This window comes from Enhydra lutris, unplaced genomic scaffold, assembly GCF_002288905.1.
Source record: "Enhydra lutris kenyoni isolate GAN:26980312 unplaced genomic scaffold, ASM228890v2 scaffoldscaffold15, whole genome shotgun sequence".
Taxonomy (NCBI): Eukaryota; Metazoa; Chordata; class Mammalia; order Carnivora; family Mustelidae; genus Enhydra; species Enhydra lutris.
Window position 1 is genome coordinate 29671262 of NW_019154099.1, and position 16144 is coordinate 29687405.

The following is a 16144-nucleotide window of genomic DNA, read 5'->3' on the forward strand; positions in this document are numbered from 1 at the left end:
ACGCGTAGCAGGGAAGGTGGTCAAAAGGGACAGACTTTACTTACAAAACAAATAAGTAACAGGGATGTAACACACAGCATGGTGACTATAGTTAGCACTACTGTATCGTGTATTCGAAGACTGCTAAGAGAATGGATGTTAGGAAAACCATTTCCTATATAAGATGCTGGAGGCTAACTAGACCCACTGTGATCATTTCACAACACATAGGAATATCGAATCATTAGCATTATACACCTGAAACTAACATAATGTTACACGTGAAGTATGTCTCGGTAAATAAATAAAGACCAGAGAAAAGTGAGTTCGGTCCTGGAAAAGGACTCCAGAAAAGACTCTCTACAGGGCTAGCGGAATCTAATTCTGAGGCTTTAGCCGCAGCAGAGCCCAAAGCTAGGTAACAGAGCAGACAGGAATTAGAAAGCACGTGCCCAGCCCAAGTCTCCTTCCCCAGGCACAGGCATGCACACAGAAGCCAGGCACCATGAGCCTGGGCAGAACGGCCAACACAGCAGACAGGCTCCATACGTGGAAAATCACACTTGCAACACAGCCACACCATGATCACAGGGATCACAACTTTAAAAATAATAATATTAACAACCATAATAACAATAGCTACCATTTGCTGAGTGTATATGTACTGAGTCTTTTACATTCATCAAATCATTCATTTGTACCTTTACTGATTCATTCCAAAAAATAATTACTGAGTATCGGGCACTGTTTAGGCACTTAGGGTATTACCAGTGAACAAAAGGGAAAAAGTTTCATAGAGTTTCGTTCTAGTCAGTTATTCCCCCCCTCCCTTTTATTTTTACTATGTTCATTTTAGACAAGAAATTCAGGTGCAGAGAGAAGAAGTCATCCGCCCGAGATTATGAAAATGGCAGACAGTCTAACTCTGGGGCTAAGTCTACCTTCCATTGGCCTCAGGGATCGAGAGCCTCAACAGCTGGGTATTCAGACTCTGGCTGCAAACCCTATGGGCCTAGAGCCGCCCAAGCTACTGTGGCTCGTGTTTTCAGGCCCCTGAGATCTGACAAAAGGCTGGAACCAGGGCTGGGGCAGGAGCAGCAAGGAAAAGGGCAGGCTGATTAGAGATACACTGAAGGCAAACAGTGCAAAGGTCGTCTAAAGTCCTTTCCCTGCCCTACAGGGTACCACCAACCACGTGTCCCAGGTGCCCCCGAACCAGCTACCCAACTCCATTTCATACCATTCTGCTCAGGCTATATTTCAGCCACGTCAAAAACGTCCTCTCCTCTGGGCCTCTGTGTATTCTATTCCATCTTCATATTTATCACTACCTGACAAATTCTGTATTTGCCATTATACCAGAATCTAAGTTCCAGGAAGGACATGACCTTGTCTTCTTGTTCATAACAGTATCCCTACCCCCAGACTTGTAACTGTATCTAACAGATACTATGTGCTCTGTAAATATTTGTTGGGCTAATGAGAATAATAAATGTAGGCAGACATAAGGTCAATTCGTTCTCCTGGGTCTAACTGACCCAGGTGATACTGATTGTTGACAGATGAGAAGGAGAGCATAAGCACAGTCTTATTAGGGCTATAAAATACCCCACATTTATGGAGAATGGTAGAGGCTGAGGTGTGGCTGGAGCATACTGCTTATTGGAGGAGACACTGGAGAGGAGATCAGGTCAGGTTGCAAAGGGCCTTATGGGTTACAGCACTTCATTAAAAAACTTTTCTTTAATGCCGCTATATGCTACCTGCTAGGAGCACAAGTGAGCAAGGTAGAAAAGCTCCCTGCCTCAAGAGCTGGAGGGACATGGGGGAGAAATGTGTTCGGGTGTCATACGGTATGTGACTGGAAGTTGTGAAGGTCTATTTTGCAAAAACACAGTATGTTTAAGCTTTGTGTTTAGTAAGACAGCACTAGAATTAATTTGGAAGATGCTCCATGAACATACAGGTTTGGATGCAGAAGGAAGGGCCAGTTCATAGGCCACCCCAGTAGCCCAGGGGAGAGGTGGTAGGCTAGACCTAAGGCCATGGCAACAGGAAGAAAGAGGAGGAAGAAAAGTTCAGAGGCAGAATGAACAGCCTTTGATGATTGACAAGGAGGAGGAAGAATGGTGATAAAACAGAGTAAGAGGGAGTGTCGAAGATGGCACTAATCTCTCCAGACTGTCCACAAAGGTTGAGGCAGGAAACATAATAGGAAAAGCCACCATGTCATATAGTCCTCCAACATCTCTTTTTTTTTTAAAGATTTTATTCATTTATTTAACAGACAGAAATCACAAGTAGGCAGAGTGGCAGGCAGAGAGAGAGGAAGGGAAGCAGGCTCCCCGCCGAGCAGAGAGCCCCATGCGGGGCTTGACCCCAGGACCCTGGGATCATGACCCGAGCCAAAGGCAGAGGCCTTAACCCACTGAGCCACCCAGGCACCCTGAGTTGCCCAATATCTCTTAAAGGACCTACTCTAGGGCATCTGGGTGGCTCAGTTACTTAAGGGACTGCCTTCAGCTCAGGTCATGATCCTGGAGTCTAGGATCGAGTCCTAGATCAGGCTCCCTGCTTAGCAGGGAGTCTGCTTCTCCCTCTGACCCTCACCCCACTCATGTTCTCTCTCTCAAATAAATAAATAAAATCTTTAAAAGAAAAAAAAAGGAACTACTCTACTCTGGATTACATGAATATTTGGGTATATCATTAATTCCAATATATTTTTGCATACACAAGATGTGTGACGCACAGAGGTAGATTTCCCTTAAGCAGAGTGTGTTCAAATCTTCTAAGAGATACATAAAGTCAAATGTATCCAAACTTGGAAACACAGGTGTGGTTGAAATAAAGCAAACATACATATGTCATTTTATTAGCTATGTATTCAAGACAAGAACTGACTCTGCTTTTACTAACACTGTCTGCAGGATTTATAATGTTTTATAGACTTCTGCAATAACTGAAACTTACAAAAAAAAAAAAAAAAGGAGGAGGAAGGAAGAAAGGAAGGAAGGGAAGAAGGGAGGGAGGGAGGGAGGAACAAATATATGCCAAAGTACAAGTTTAAAAGGACTGTACATGAACATATTCATCAGTCATTTACCCTTTATGAAAATCGTGTGGATAATAATGAAAACACATTCAGAGCACTGAATGGCTTATGTAATGAAATAACAACATGGGTCTTCTGTGCCTAGAGAAAATTAAGATGACTATCAAATATTAAGTCATTTATTTTCTGTAGGAAATGACTATTGACCTATATTTCTACCTTTCCTGGTCTACAATGATGTTAAAAGGCTCCTCATCAAATCCAAATGGATTATCTTATTACAACATGGGCTTGTTGAGAGTTTGTCTCCTGCACAGCCTGAAGAAATAGCACTGAAGAGTTGGGAATAAGTAAAAGAACTTCGAGGAGAATTAAAAATCCAAGTTAATTTTTTTTTCATTTCGACTATTCTGATGAAAACAAAAGACAAAAGCTCGACCTTAAGGTTCTCCTCCGTAGCCAGAAAGGCAGGTAAGCCGCACACAAGTAAACTAGGTTTTTACTGAGTTAAGATTCTATACCAAATATCATATTACATTCCTTGAAAACCCTAAGCACAATATTGGTTTTTAATGCATGTTTCAAAAAAGTAAAGGTAGAAAAAGATGATTTTTACAAGTTATTTCATCCAAGAAGGATTGCTAAAGCCTGTAAAAGCACTACATAATGTTTGTCATGTGGTTGAAAATGTAACAAAAGTGATTGTTATTAAAAGATTCTACTGACGATGACGAAGCTGCAATACTTGGCATTGTCTGGACAGCCATGTCACACAGGTCACAAAGTGGCCATGCATATCCTGTCTCTTTTTCCCTCAATACTCTGGATCGTGGGGATGCAGTGAGGACATTACTGGTCGGCTGCCAAATGCACAGACTCAAGCAAAATGTTATCTTTCAATTTCCAAGTATATTCACCTCTAGCTATGACTTTTCCAGATTCCCTGAATGATGTCTTCAGGTGTCATAATTAAATTTTATGTATCATCCAAATCCCGAGCTAAGTCAACATTTCTATTGGCAATGCTGTTACATATCCACTTTCATTTTTTTCCAATACCATCTCTAAGAATTCAAACTACCTGATCTTTTACCTTTTTAAAAGCACTCTGTGTCCATGTCTCTGCTTTTTTCTGTACATTTCTATAATTGCACAGAAGTGTAAGCAGGAATAGAATACTGTCTAGAACATGGGCTCAATAAAATACACTTCCTGGGTTACACTCAACACATATTTGTTTGGTGTATAACCTTCTTATGGTTTCAGTTTTCTTATCTGTAAAGTGCAGATAACTTCCTACTTCACAGAATTGTTTTAAGGCTTCAATGAGATAATGCACACCAAGTGTTTCAGTACTTTTTAAGTCTTTTATGTTAAGAGCTATACTAAATAATTTTAATTAGTAGTAATACTATTTTGCCCATCTATTAAACTTACTTATAATAGTGGATGTTCTAATCCGATTTTTGTTTGACTCTGAAGAACCACTGAGGTTTATGTGTTAGATTATATGAACTATCATTAAAGTAGAATGGAAGGGGCACTTGGGTGGCTCAGTGTCTGCCTTGGCTCAGGTCATGATCCCAGGATCCTGGGATAGAGCTCCACAGTGGGCTCCCTTCCCATGGGGGCGGGTGCTGCTGTTTCCCTCTCCCCCTGCTTGTGTTGTTGTGTGTGCTCTCTCTCAATCTGGGCCAAATAAATAAAATCTTAAAAAAAAAAAAAGTAGAATGGAAATGGTAGATTTGTTAAAAATTACTGATGATGGGAACTGAAGGAAGACTGAGCTACACAATTAAAATAAATTTTCTCAGGAAAAATGGCAAGAATGAACTATGTTGTCTGTTTAAAACTGTAAGGCTGCACACCAATTACATACAGACATGACCTGCCTCTCCCCCCGCATCCCAGGGAGGGCGTTTAACATCTCTAACTACTAGGTGCAACCGTGAAGTGTCTTGACAGCCCTTCCCAGCAACCACGAGCTGTTCGATTCAATGCTAAAAACCCTTTACTTCTGGTTCTCCTTCATATGATTGCCCAGAGATATACTGTCTTAAAGAAAAACACTACTACAACATATCTAACATGTATGTTACTAGAGAAGATACCTACAGAGGAGCCTGCAGTTCGAAAGGTAGAAAACTTGAAAAATTTGGGGGGGGAAACAAAAGAACAACAGAGAAGATAAAATAAATCCAAACGGCTGACAATTTGCATATTTGGGGCAAGCAGAAGCCAGTGACAGGAACACCTCCATGTCACCAACCAAGCTGCCGTCATCCGTCCTTCCCCCCGTCCGTCCGTCCTTCCCCCGTCGGCACTTGCTCATTTTATCAACTACCCTTATCCCATCTCAGACCTTCTATAAGGTATGTGTATGTGCGCATGTGTAAGTAAACTAAATCCAGGGCTAATTTTTTCCCTTTTCTCAAATTCTAAAATGTAACACAATGAAAGTTAGAAAAGAAACAAAATATATTCAACAGAAATCTGAAGTACACGTTTTTATTAAGGAATTCTATAATGGCACAGCATTTACTCAGGCCTTGTAACTTCCTGCCAGCCTCTTCATAAATCTGACCCATAAAAAGAGAAACAGTATAATTTTGAAACTGTGTAACTTATGGTACCCACGAAGTTGCTTTTACCTTTTGTTCTGCTGCTTGAGACTGAATATGGATAAAATAAATGTTGCTTATAAAGAGAGTAAATATGCCCCCTTAGGAAGTCCAATGCCATGACTCAAATATTCTTTTAGACCTGGGCTTTTCACCATCTGCAATATGGGCATTTAGACCAGATACATCATTGTGGCTGGGGCTCCCCTGTGCACTGTAAGACGTACAACAGCATCCCTGCCTTCTAGCACTGGATCCCGGTAGCACTCTCACCCCCACAGCTGTACTAATCAGAAATTGTTAAATGTCAAAGGGAGGGGGATGGTGAGAGGAGGAAGGTGCCCCCACTTAAGAAACACTAGTTTTGTAATTACTGATATTATGAACTCATTAGGGAAGAATTTTAATTTTATGTTGAATTTTATTACCCAATAATATAAACTCTACCTCAATATTAGAAGAAAGTAACATCCGATGTAAAGAATATTTATAGTTTACTTTAAAATTCACTCGCTGGGAAATCAGCAACATTTTGTAAGACGGTTTTCTTATTTTGTTTAAATTCCTTCTAGACCCCTTTCTGTGTATCCAAATTTCCCCACTAAACAAATGCAAAGATTCTGGGAAAGAGCTGTGAATTTCCTCATTAGTTCAAGCTCCGGGGCCTGAAAGAAACCTGTGAGGATTTCAATAGTAATATAGCAATTTCAGGAAGCTCTCCTGACCCATTCTTAGACATGGCCACTGAGAATCGACCCATGCAGTCTCGAAAATCCCCAAAGTAAGAAACTGTAACTATCCAAACACATATGGCAATCCAACTTGCAATGAGAAACTAGAAGACAGAGTTTTAATTCTTAGCTCTACATCTGATTTACTGGATGATGTTTTATACTTCACTTGTCTTCATAGAAACCAGGACTCTAAGGTCAAAAGGATACCTTAGAAAATCTGACCGCATCTTAAACAAAAGGAGTCAGATAAAAAGAATCATAAATTGGGGCACCTGGGTGGCTCAGTGGGTTAAGCCTCTGCCTCCGGCACAGGTCATGATCTCGGGGTCCTGAGATCGAGCCCCACATCGGGCTCTCTACTCAGCAGGGAGCCTGCTTCCCCCTCTCTCTCTGCCTGCCTCTCTGCCTACTTGTGATCTCTCTCTCTCTCTCTGTCGAATAAATACATAAAATCTTTTTTAAAAAAATCATAAATTAAGTGTATTAATACATAATGATTAAAAGCAACTTATAAAGGAGCTACAGTATTATATATGGTCATGTATTACATATGTGGTTATATTTAATACATGTATGTGGTTATGTGCTATATACATGTATCATGTAATATATTTAAATATTATATAATTAGCAAGTATGATTATTTAAATTAAATATAAAGAGATCTGTTTTAGGAGCATTATTTTTCAACACAGTATCAGATAAACAAGATCTTTAAAATCAAAGATATTGCTGCTGTGTTTTAAGAGAGCAAAACATGGTAAAGTTTATCTTGCTCATAAGTACATGGTTTATTCCTAAAGATCAGACCACTATGAACCATCATCACCTTTTGAATGCTATAAAATTGTAGGAACAAGAGCCTCAAATACCATAAAATGCAATTTTCTCTTTCACATTAACTTAAAAGTTTACTAAATTCTAAAAAAAAAAAAAACAAACAAACAAAAAACTGAAAACACACAAATAGAAGAGAAACCCCAAGGCCTATGAGCATCTTGGTAAAAACAATGACAGCAGATGATATTTCAGAGAAATCACCGAACAAGCACATACATAAGTATGTATAACACCACACTGCTTACGGTATTTAAAAAAAAAATTTTTTGGGACGCCTGGGTGGCTCAGTTGGTTAAGCAGCTGCCTTCGGCTCAGGTCATGATCCCAGTGTCCTGGGATCGAGTCCCACATCGGGCTCCTTGCTCATCAGGGAGCCTGCTTCTCTCTCTGCCTCTGCCTGCCATTCTGTCTGCCTGTGCTCGCTCGCTCTCCCTCTCTCTCTCTCTGACAAATAAATAAATAAAATCTTTAAAAAAAAAAAAAAATTTTTTTTAAAAGGGAATCAATCTAAATGCCGGACAACAGGAAACTAGTTGAATGGATTATGGGACATACAAACCACTGAATAATATTTATTCATTAAATTTATGATATGTGCCTTTTGTGTTGAAGGAGATGAATGATCATAATTAGTGAAAAAAGATAGGACAGGAGAATACGTTGCCATACGTTTAAAAACAATGCTCATAACAAAGAGAGTGTGAAAGAGATAAAGAGAAGAGGAGGGAAAGGGACAGAGGGGGAGAGGGAAAGAAAAAACTAAAAGGATGCACATTCAAAATTACAGGTGACAGGACGTGGAGTAATGTTTTTCATTTTTGCTTTGACAAATGTTCTCACTTCTCATGAATTTCATAGATTATCTGTGTAATTAAAAGCAATATTTGGGTGTTCACCTTTTGAGATAAAAAAGAACCAAACAGATTAAAAGAAAAACAGAGGAGAGAAATCAACGTTTTTATCTAGATCCCCTCATAAAGTATAAGAGGGTCACCTTGCTTCTCTAACGAGGACAGTGCACGCACGCACACACATATGCACACCCACACACAGAGCCACGGGTATATTCATGCTACCGGTAAAATTTAACTACTACAAATCTAAAAACTGTGTAAATGAAATTGAAAGTAACTTACTAAGTTATATTTATAATTGATGCACTGAATCCTGTTACATTGCTTCACGTGGGCTATCAATTGTCTGCATATATTTTCATTACCCACAGATCTGTGATTATATTGGTATTCAATCTGCAAATTATGTTCTAGGCAATTCCATGACTATAGAAAAATGGACACATGATACTATTATCTTGTGCTAAGAGTTTAGCACCCTAAGAAAAGCAGCTATGGGCCAAATACTTTTTTTTTTTTTTTTTTTAACTAACATAGAGCAGCAGAGAGTATTTTTTAAAAGGTTTTAGTCTTCGAAAAATCAATCTTTTCTGTCCTTGTGTGAAAAACTATAGGAGCAAAAAGATTTACATTCCTCAGATTTTTAAACAAAATACACTCTCTTACGATAACCACGGACAATTATATTCTGCCCATTGTGCAGATTTCTGATTATGTAACAATCCTGGAATTGTTATTTGAGTAAATTCCTAGAGAGTGAAAAGGACAAGAACTGGATTCTTAGTGCTGCATTTTTGGAAGAACTAAGAGTATCCTCAGGGACTTTCAGTTTCCAGTCCACCCCGTAACAAGTTTAAAGTGACCAACTATCATACAAGTAAAAAGCCAAGTAAACAAAAATCACAACTTTTGTTAGCTCCATCTGAAAAATGAGGTTGTAAGGCATACTGCTGCCCTAAAAAGTAGAGAGAAGGACAAAAGGATATAGAGAACCACAACTTGCCAGAACAAAGATCCTTGAACAAAAACTTTTGTGGGGACCAGCGCTGGAGAAGAGAACCCCGAACGGTAATTAAAGAGTTGCTGGAGGCTCACGGTGGACAGCCTGAGTCAGAGCTCCAGGGAAATGCAGTTATGTGGGGCCCCCACATTTTTGTGAGTTTTATCTGTAGGAGCTGTACCATGTCCTTACAGTGACCATGAGAGAAAAATCCCCTTACTATCACCAGAGGGAGGATTTCCGTGTGAAATATGCCAGACCACTGAGTTCTTCTCAACGAGGCCAGTCCTTAGGAAAAATTCTTACCAGAGCCTTACCTGCTAGGGTCTCATCTGCACCTTCCCTACCTGCAGGAAGGGAAATAACATACCTCGAGTCCCCACCAGCCATCCTGTTCATATAAGAGGGGAGGGGGTGGGGAGTGAGAAGCACTGGGGAAGTTCATAGTCAAGAGGCATAGTTTCACCAAAAGACTGAGACCTGACCACAGGACTACAAAATACGTCTTTTCTCCCTATACTTTACCATTACTAAAAGCTTATTTACTAGAGTTCATTTATCTGCCTTTCAACAAAAAGTTCTAAGGCATACTAAAAAGCAATTTGAAGACAATGAACAAATGTCAGAACCAGAGTCAGATATGGCAGGAATGTTTAAATAATCAGATCAGAAAATTTAAAACTATGCTTAATATGCTAAGGGGTTTAATTAAAAAAAGAAGAAGAAAAAAACAGACAACATGCAAGAACAAGTGGATAACAGAAGCAGAGAAAGGAAAATTCTAAAAAAGATGCAAAAAGAAATGCTAGTGATCAGAAACACTATATAACAGAAATGAACAATCCTTTGGATGGGCTAATATGAGGAAGAGGAGGGAGGCATCAGACATACTTTGATATTATAAGGCATTCACGCTACCCATGAAACAGAACAATATTATTTAAAAGTAGACTTGGATTAACTGTAAATGTACATTGAAAACTCTAGGACAACCACTACAATAATTTATAAAGAAATCTAACTGATATACTAAGAAAGGAGAGAATATGTAATTATATATAATGTTCATTTAAGACCACAAAAGCTAGAAAAACTGTGGAAGACAAAAACAGGAACGAAAAACAATGGCAACCATGGTAAAAGAAAATAGTAACCAACATGGTGAGTATTTATCCAACTACATACGTAATTATTTTACACATTAGTGGTCTAAATATGCCAATAAAAAGAACAGAGGGGCACCTGGGTGGCTCAGTTGGTTAACCATCTGCCTTTGGCTCAGGTCATGATCCTGGAGTCCCAGGATCAAGCCCCACATCAGGCTCCCTGATCACCGGGGAGTCTGCTTCTCTCTCTGCCTTTCACCCTGTTCATGCTCTCTCTCTCTCTCTCTCTCTCTCTCTATTTCCCTCTCTAATAAATAAATTAAAACTTGAAAAAAAAAAAGAAAGAAAGGACAGAGATTGTCAGTGTGGATCAAAAAATAAGGGCTTGCTATATGTTGCCTATAGGAAACCCAGTTTAAATATAAAGACATATGTTTGTTAAAAGTAATGGGACAGAAAAATATATACCATGCTAACACTAATTAAAAGAACGGAGCAGTATCTATTATTTCAAATAGATCAGACTTTAAAGCAAGGAGAGTTATCAGGGATAAAGAAAGGTATTACATAATAATAAAGGACGAAATACTCCAAAAAGACATGATGATCCTTAATATGTTTGTGTCTAGCAACAGAACATCACAATATATATGGCAAATACATAAACAGAACTTCAAGGAGAAATAAGTGAATCCACTATTACAGATGGAAACTTTAACACCCTTCTTTCAGAAATGGACAGATCCAGCTGGCAGAAAACCAGCAAGGACAGAGTTGAACTCAACAGCACCATCAATCAACTGGATATAATTCACTACTATAGATTCATCCAATAACAGGAGAAGTACACATTCTTTTCAAGTCTGAATGGGGCATTCACCAAGACAGACCACATTCTGAGCTATCAAACACACCTTAATTAATTTAAAAGAATAGAAATCATACAATGTGTACCCTCAAACTACACTGGAATTAAAGTAGAAATCAGTAACAGAAAGATAGCTGGAAAATTTCAAAATACTGGGGAGATAATACACTTTCAAATAACAAATGGGTCAAAAAGAAATCTCAGGAAAAATTTAAAAGTATTTTGAACCAAATAACAATAAAAACCAAATAACAACAAACTAAATAATAATGAAAATACAACCTATGAAAATTTGTGGGATGCCAAGAAAGTACTTAGAGGGAAAAGCAAAAGTAGTAAGTACAGGGAAATTTATAGCATTGAATATATATATTCATATATATATATATATATATATATATATATGAGAAATATCTAAAGTCAATAATCTAACATTACACCTTAGGAAACTAGGAAAAGAAGAGCAAATTCATCCAAAGTAAGAAAGAAAAGAAATAATAAAAATTAGAGCAGAAACCAATGTGAAAACAAGAAATCAACAGGAAAAAAAAAAAAATCAACAAAACCAAAACCTGGTTCTTTGACATGATCAGTAAAATCAATAAGCGTAGCCAGGCTAACTAAGAAAAAAAGAGAAGATGCAAATTAATAATAGCAGAAAAAATGGAGGGGATATCATCAGAGACCCCATGGATGATAAAAGGATAAAAGAACACTATGAGCAACTGTATGCCCCAAAATTTGATGACCCAGTTGAAACAGATCAGAACCTTAAAAAATACAATCTACCAAAATGCACAAAAGAAGAAATAGGTTCCCTGGTGCTAATAATACATTATATGCTAATTTTAAGAAATTTTTTTAATGAAAAATTTTTTTAAAAAGGAGAAATAGGTTATGTGAATAAGCATGTATATAGTAAAGAAATTGAGTCAACAATTAATAACCTTCCAAAGCAAAAGTACCAGGTACAGGGGCACCTGGGTGGCTCAGTCAACCGGTTAAGTATCCGACTCGGTTTTGGCTGGGTTCTGATCTCAGGGTGGTGGGACTGCACCCCACAAGCATGGAGCCTACTTAGGATTCTCTCCTCTCTCCCTCTGCCCTTCCCCCACAATCTCTCGCCCCCCCACCCCCCAAAAATAGCACATGTACAGATGAGTTCATTGGTGACTGGTTGATTCTACCAAACATTTAAAGATGAAATTATATCACTCTACCATCTCTTCCAGAAGATAGAAGCACAGGGAACACTTCCTAACCCATTATATGTGGCCAGTATTAACATATTACCAAAATCAGACAAAGACATTTAAAGAAACTACACACCAATCTCTCTCATTAACATTGATGCAAAAATTCTCAACAAATATTAGCAAAAAAGATGCAAGAATATATAAGCAGAATTATACACTACAGACAAGTGCGATTTATCCAAGGTATGTAAGGTTGATTCAACATCAGAAAATCAATTAGTATAATCCCTCCCTTTCAAAGGCTAAAGTGGAAAAAAAGTCACATGATCCTATAAATACATGCAAACATTTGACAAAATCCAACATCCATTCATGATAAAACTCTCTGTAAACTAGGATTAGAGAGGAACCTTCTCAACCTGACAAAGAGTATTTGTGATGGCCAATTTTATACGCCATCCTGACTTAGCTAAAGCATTCGAGATAGCAGGTAAAACATTATTTCTGGGTGTGTCTGTGAGAATCGTTCAGAAGAGATCAGCATTTGAATTAGTAGACTGGGTAAAGAGGACCCACCCTCATCTATGTGGGCAGGCATCAAGCACCTACTGAGGGTCCAAACAACAGAAAAGCAGGAGTGCAAATTCTCTATTTCTTTTCTTGAGTTGGGGCATCCATCTTCTACTGTCCTCAGACACCAGAGCTCCTGGTTACCCAGCCTTTGGATGCAAGATCTTACACTAGGTTCTCAGCCCCTCCATCTTAGACTAAATTATACCACCAGCTTTCTTATTTTTTTAAGATTTTATTTATTTAACAGAGAAAGCACAAATAGGCAGAGCAGCAGATGGAGAAGCATGTCTCCGCTGAGCAGGGAGCCCGATGCAGGGCTCAATCCCAGGACCTTGGAATCATGACCTGAGCCGAAGGCAGATGCTTAACTGACTGAGCCGCCCAGGCATCCTTCCACCAGCTTTCTTAGTTTTCCAGCTTGTAGATGAATTCTTGTTGTGTATCTTATCCTCCCATAATCACACGAACCAATTCTCATAATACATATATATATATGTTTTATTTCTGTCAAGAATCCTAAGCAATATATACATCTACAAAAGACCTATAGCTGACATCATGCTTAAGGGGGAGGTTTCCACTAAGATCAAAACAAGGCAAGAATGTAAGCTCTCATCATTGCATCATTGGAAGACCTAGTTAATGCACTAAGACAAGAAAATGAAATAAAAGATATACAGGGGCGCCTGGGTGGCTCAGTGGGTTAAAGCCTCTGCCTTCGGCTCAGGTCATGATCTCAGGGTCCTGGGATCGAGCCCCACATCGGGCTCTCTGCTCAGCAGGGAGCCTGCTTCCCCCCCCCCCCCCCCCCCCCCCGCCGCCCTCTGCCTGCCTCTCTGCCTACTTGTGATCTCTGTCTGTCAAATAAATAAAATCTTTAAAAAAAAAAAATATACAGATTAGGAAGGAATAAACAAAACTGTCTTTGGTTGCAAATAACATGATCATTTATTTTAAAAAATCCAAAATCATAATGAGTGGCTGGCTATTGCACGGTTGTAAGATACAAGGGTAGTATATAAAAGTCAATCACTTGCCTATATACCAGCAATGAACAAGTGAATTTGAATCTAAAAACACAGCACCATTTAAATCTACTGATTCAGGGGCATCTGGGTGGCTCAGTCAGTTAAGTGTCTGCCTTAAGCTCAGGTCACGATCCCAGGGTCCTGGTATTCAGCTCCACAAGGGGCTCTCCCCTGGTTCTCCCTCCCCCACTCCCCCTGCTTGTGTTTTCTCTCTGGGTGTGTCTCTGTCAGATAAATAAAATCTTTTAAAAAAATAAATAAAATACATAAATCTATTGATTCAAATGCTAATCTCTGGCACAAAGACAGTCTTTTCAACAAATGGTACTGAAGCAAATTGACATCCACGTGAAAAAAAAAAAAAAGAGAGAATCTACACATAGAACCACAGACCTTATGCCTGTCACAAAAACTACCTCAAAGTGGCTCACAGGCCTAAATGTAAAATACATGACTATAAAACTCCTATGAGATAAGAGAAAACCCAGGTGACCTTGATATGGAGATGACTTTATAAGTACAACATTAAATGCATGACCCATGAAAGAAGTATTTCTTTAGCTAGACTTCATTAAGTCTCATTCAAGAGAATGAAAACAGAAGCCACAGACTAGGGGAAATTATGCAGGAGAAAAAGACATCTGATACAAGACTGTTATCTAAAACATACAAAGAATTCTTAAAATTCAACAATAAGAAAACAAGCAACCTGATTAAAAAATGGATGAAAGACCTTAAAAGACACCTCACCCAAGAAAATATACGGATGACAAGTAAGCATATGAAAAGTTTGTTCAATATCATATGTCATTAGAGGATTACAAATTGAAACAATGAGATGCTACTACATCTGTTAGACTGGCCGAAATCTAAAACAGTGACAATATCAAATGCTGAAAAGGATGCAATGGAGCCACATGAACTCTCATTCTTTAATGGGCTGGAATGCAAAATGGTACACCCACTTTGCAGACAGTTTAGCAATTTCTTACAAAACTAAATGAACTCTTACTATATCACCCAAAATCCACACTCCTTGGAATTTATTTAAATGAACTGAATATGTACGTTCATACAAAAGCCTACAAAGGGATGTTTATGGTAGTGTTAACTCATAACTGCCAAAATGTGAAAGCCGCCAAGACAGCCTTTGGTAGGTGAATGTATAAATTAAAGTGTATCTCAACAACTGAATATAATCAATGCTAAAAAGAAATAAGCTATTAAGCCATGAAATGACATGGAAGAAACATAAATGTATATCACTAAGTGGAAGAGCCCTATCCAAAAAGGCTACCCACACTGCATGGTTCCAACCACATGACGTTCCAGAAAAAGTAAAATTATGGAAACAGTAAAAAAGGAGGAATGGTTTCTAGAGGTTAAAGGGGAGTGAAGGATAAATAGGAAGAGCAAAGAGGATTTTTAGGGCAGCGAAACTATTCTATACAAAAGTACAATGGTCAGTGTTGCTGGGAGTCTGAAACTGCTCTAAAAATAAAGTTAATTTTTATAAATTCTCTGCTGTACAAATTCCATTTTTTAATTAAAAAAATAATATATTCTTTAGAGCAGCTTAAAAAGCAGTTAAAAAATAAATGGACAGGGGCGCCTAGGTGGCTCAGTGGGTTAAGCCTCTGCCTTTGGCTCAGGTCATGATCTCAGGGTCCTGGGATTGAGTTCCACATGGGGCTCTCTGCTCCGCGGGGAGCTTGCTTCCCAACCCCCCGCCTGCCTCTCTGCCTGCTTGTGATCTCTGTCACATAAATAAATAAAATCTTAATAAATAAATAAATGGACAATTCAAGAATGTACTTTTACTTTATTCAGTGGACATCAGAAATAGTATCTAGACATATGCAAGAAGGTTAAGTCCTAAAAGCAACCACTATTGACAAGTCTATGAAACTATCAAAAGAAGCAACATGCTATCACAAGACTTTTGAAGAGACTGACCAGTTTCCCACACTGCTTATTATTTGAACATACTTACAACAGTGATTCAAATGTTATTCTATTATCTAACATTAACAACAAACAATTTGTCAAGACCAATAGAAGCGATCGGTCAATAATCGCAAATACGTCATTCTATATTTAATCATTATTCTCCTGGCAGTAAAGAAAATTGTCACTCAATGTATTTGATATATATGTAAGACTAAAATACAGTGAAATAAGGCAATAAAAGTTATTTTTATGCCAGAAGATATCAGAAGGATATGGGTATACGTATATGTGCCTGTGTGTGTTTATATATGTTATATCTGTTATATTGATTTGCATGTTG

The 16144-nt window shown here is 38.4% G+C and overlaps 1 protein-coding gene across 1 annotated transcript in view; it reads right to left on the bottom strand.

Moving 5' to 3' along the window:
• LOC111147079 (Kruppel like factor 12) overlaps positions 1-16144 on the bottom strand; it is a 450202-nt gene that overhangs the window by 252320 nt on the left and 181738 nt on the right. The window lies entirely within an intron of this gene.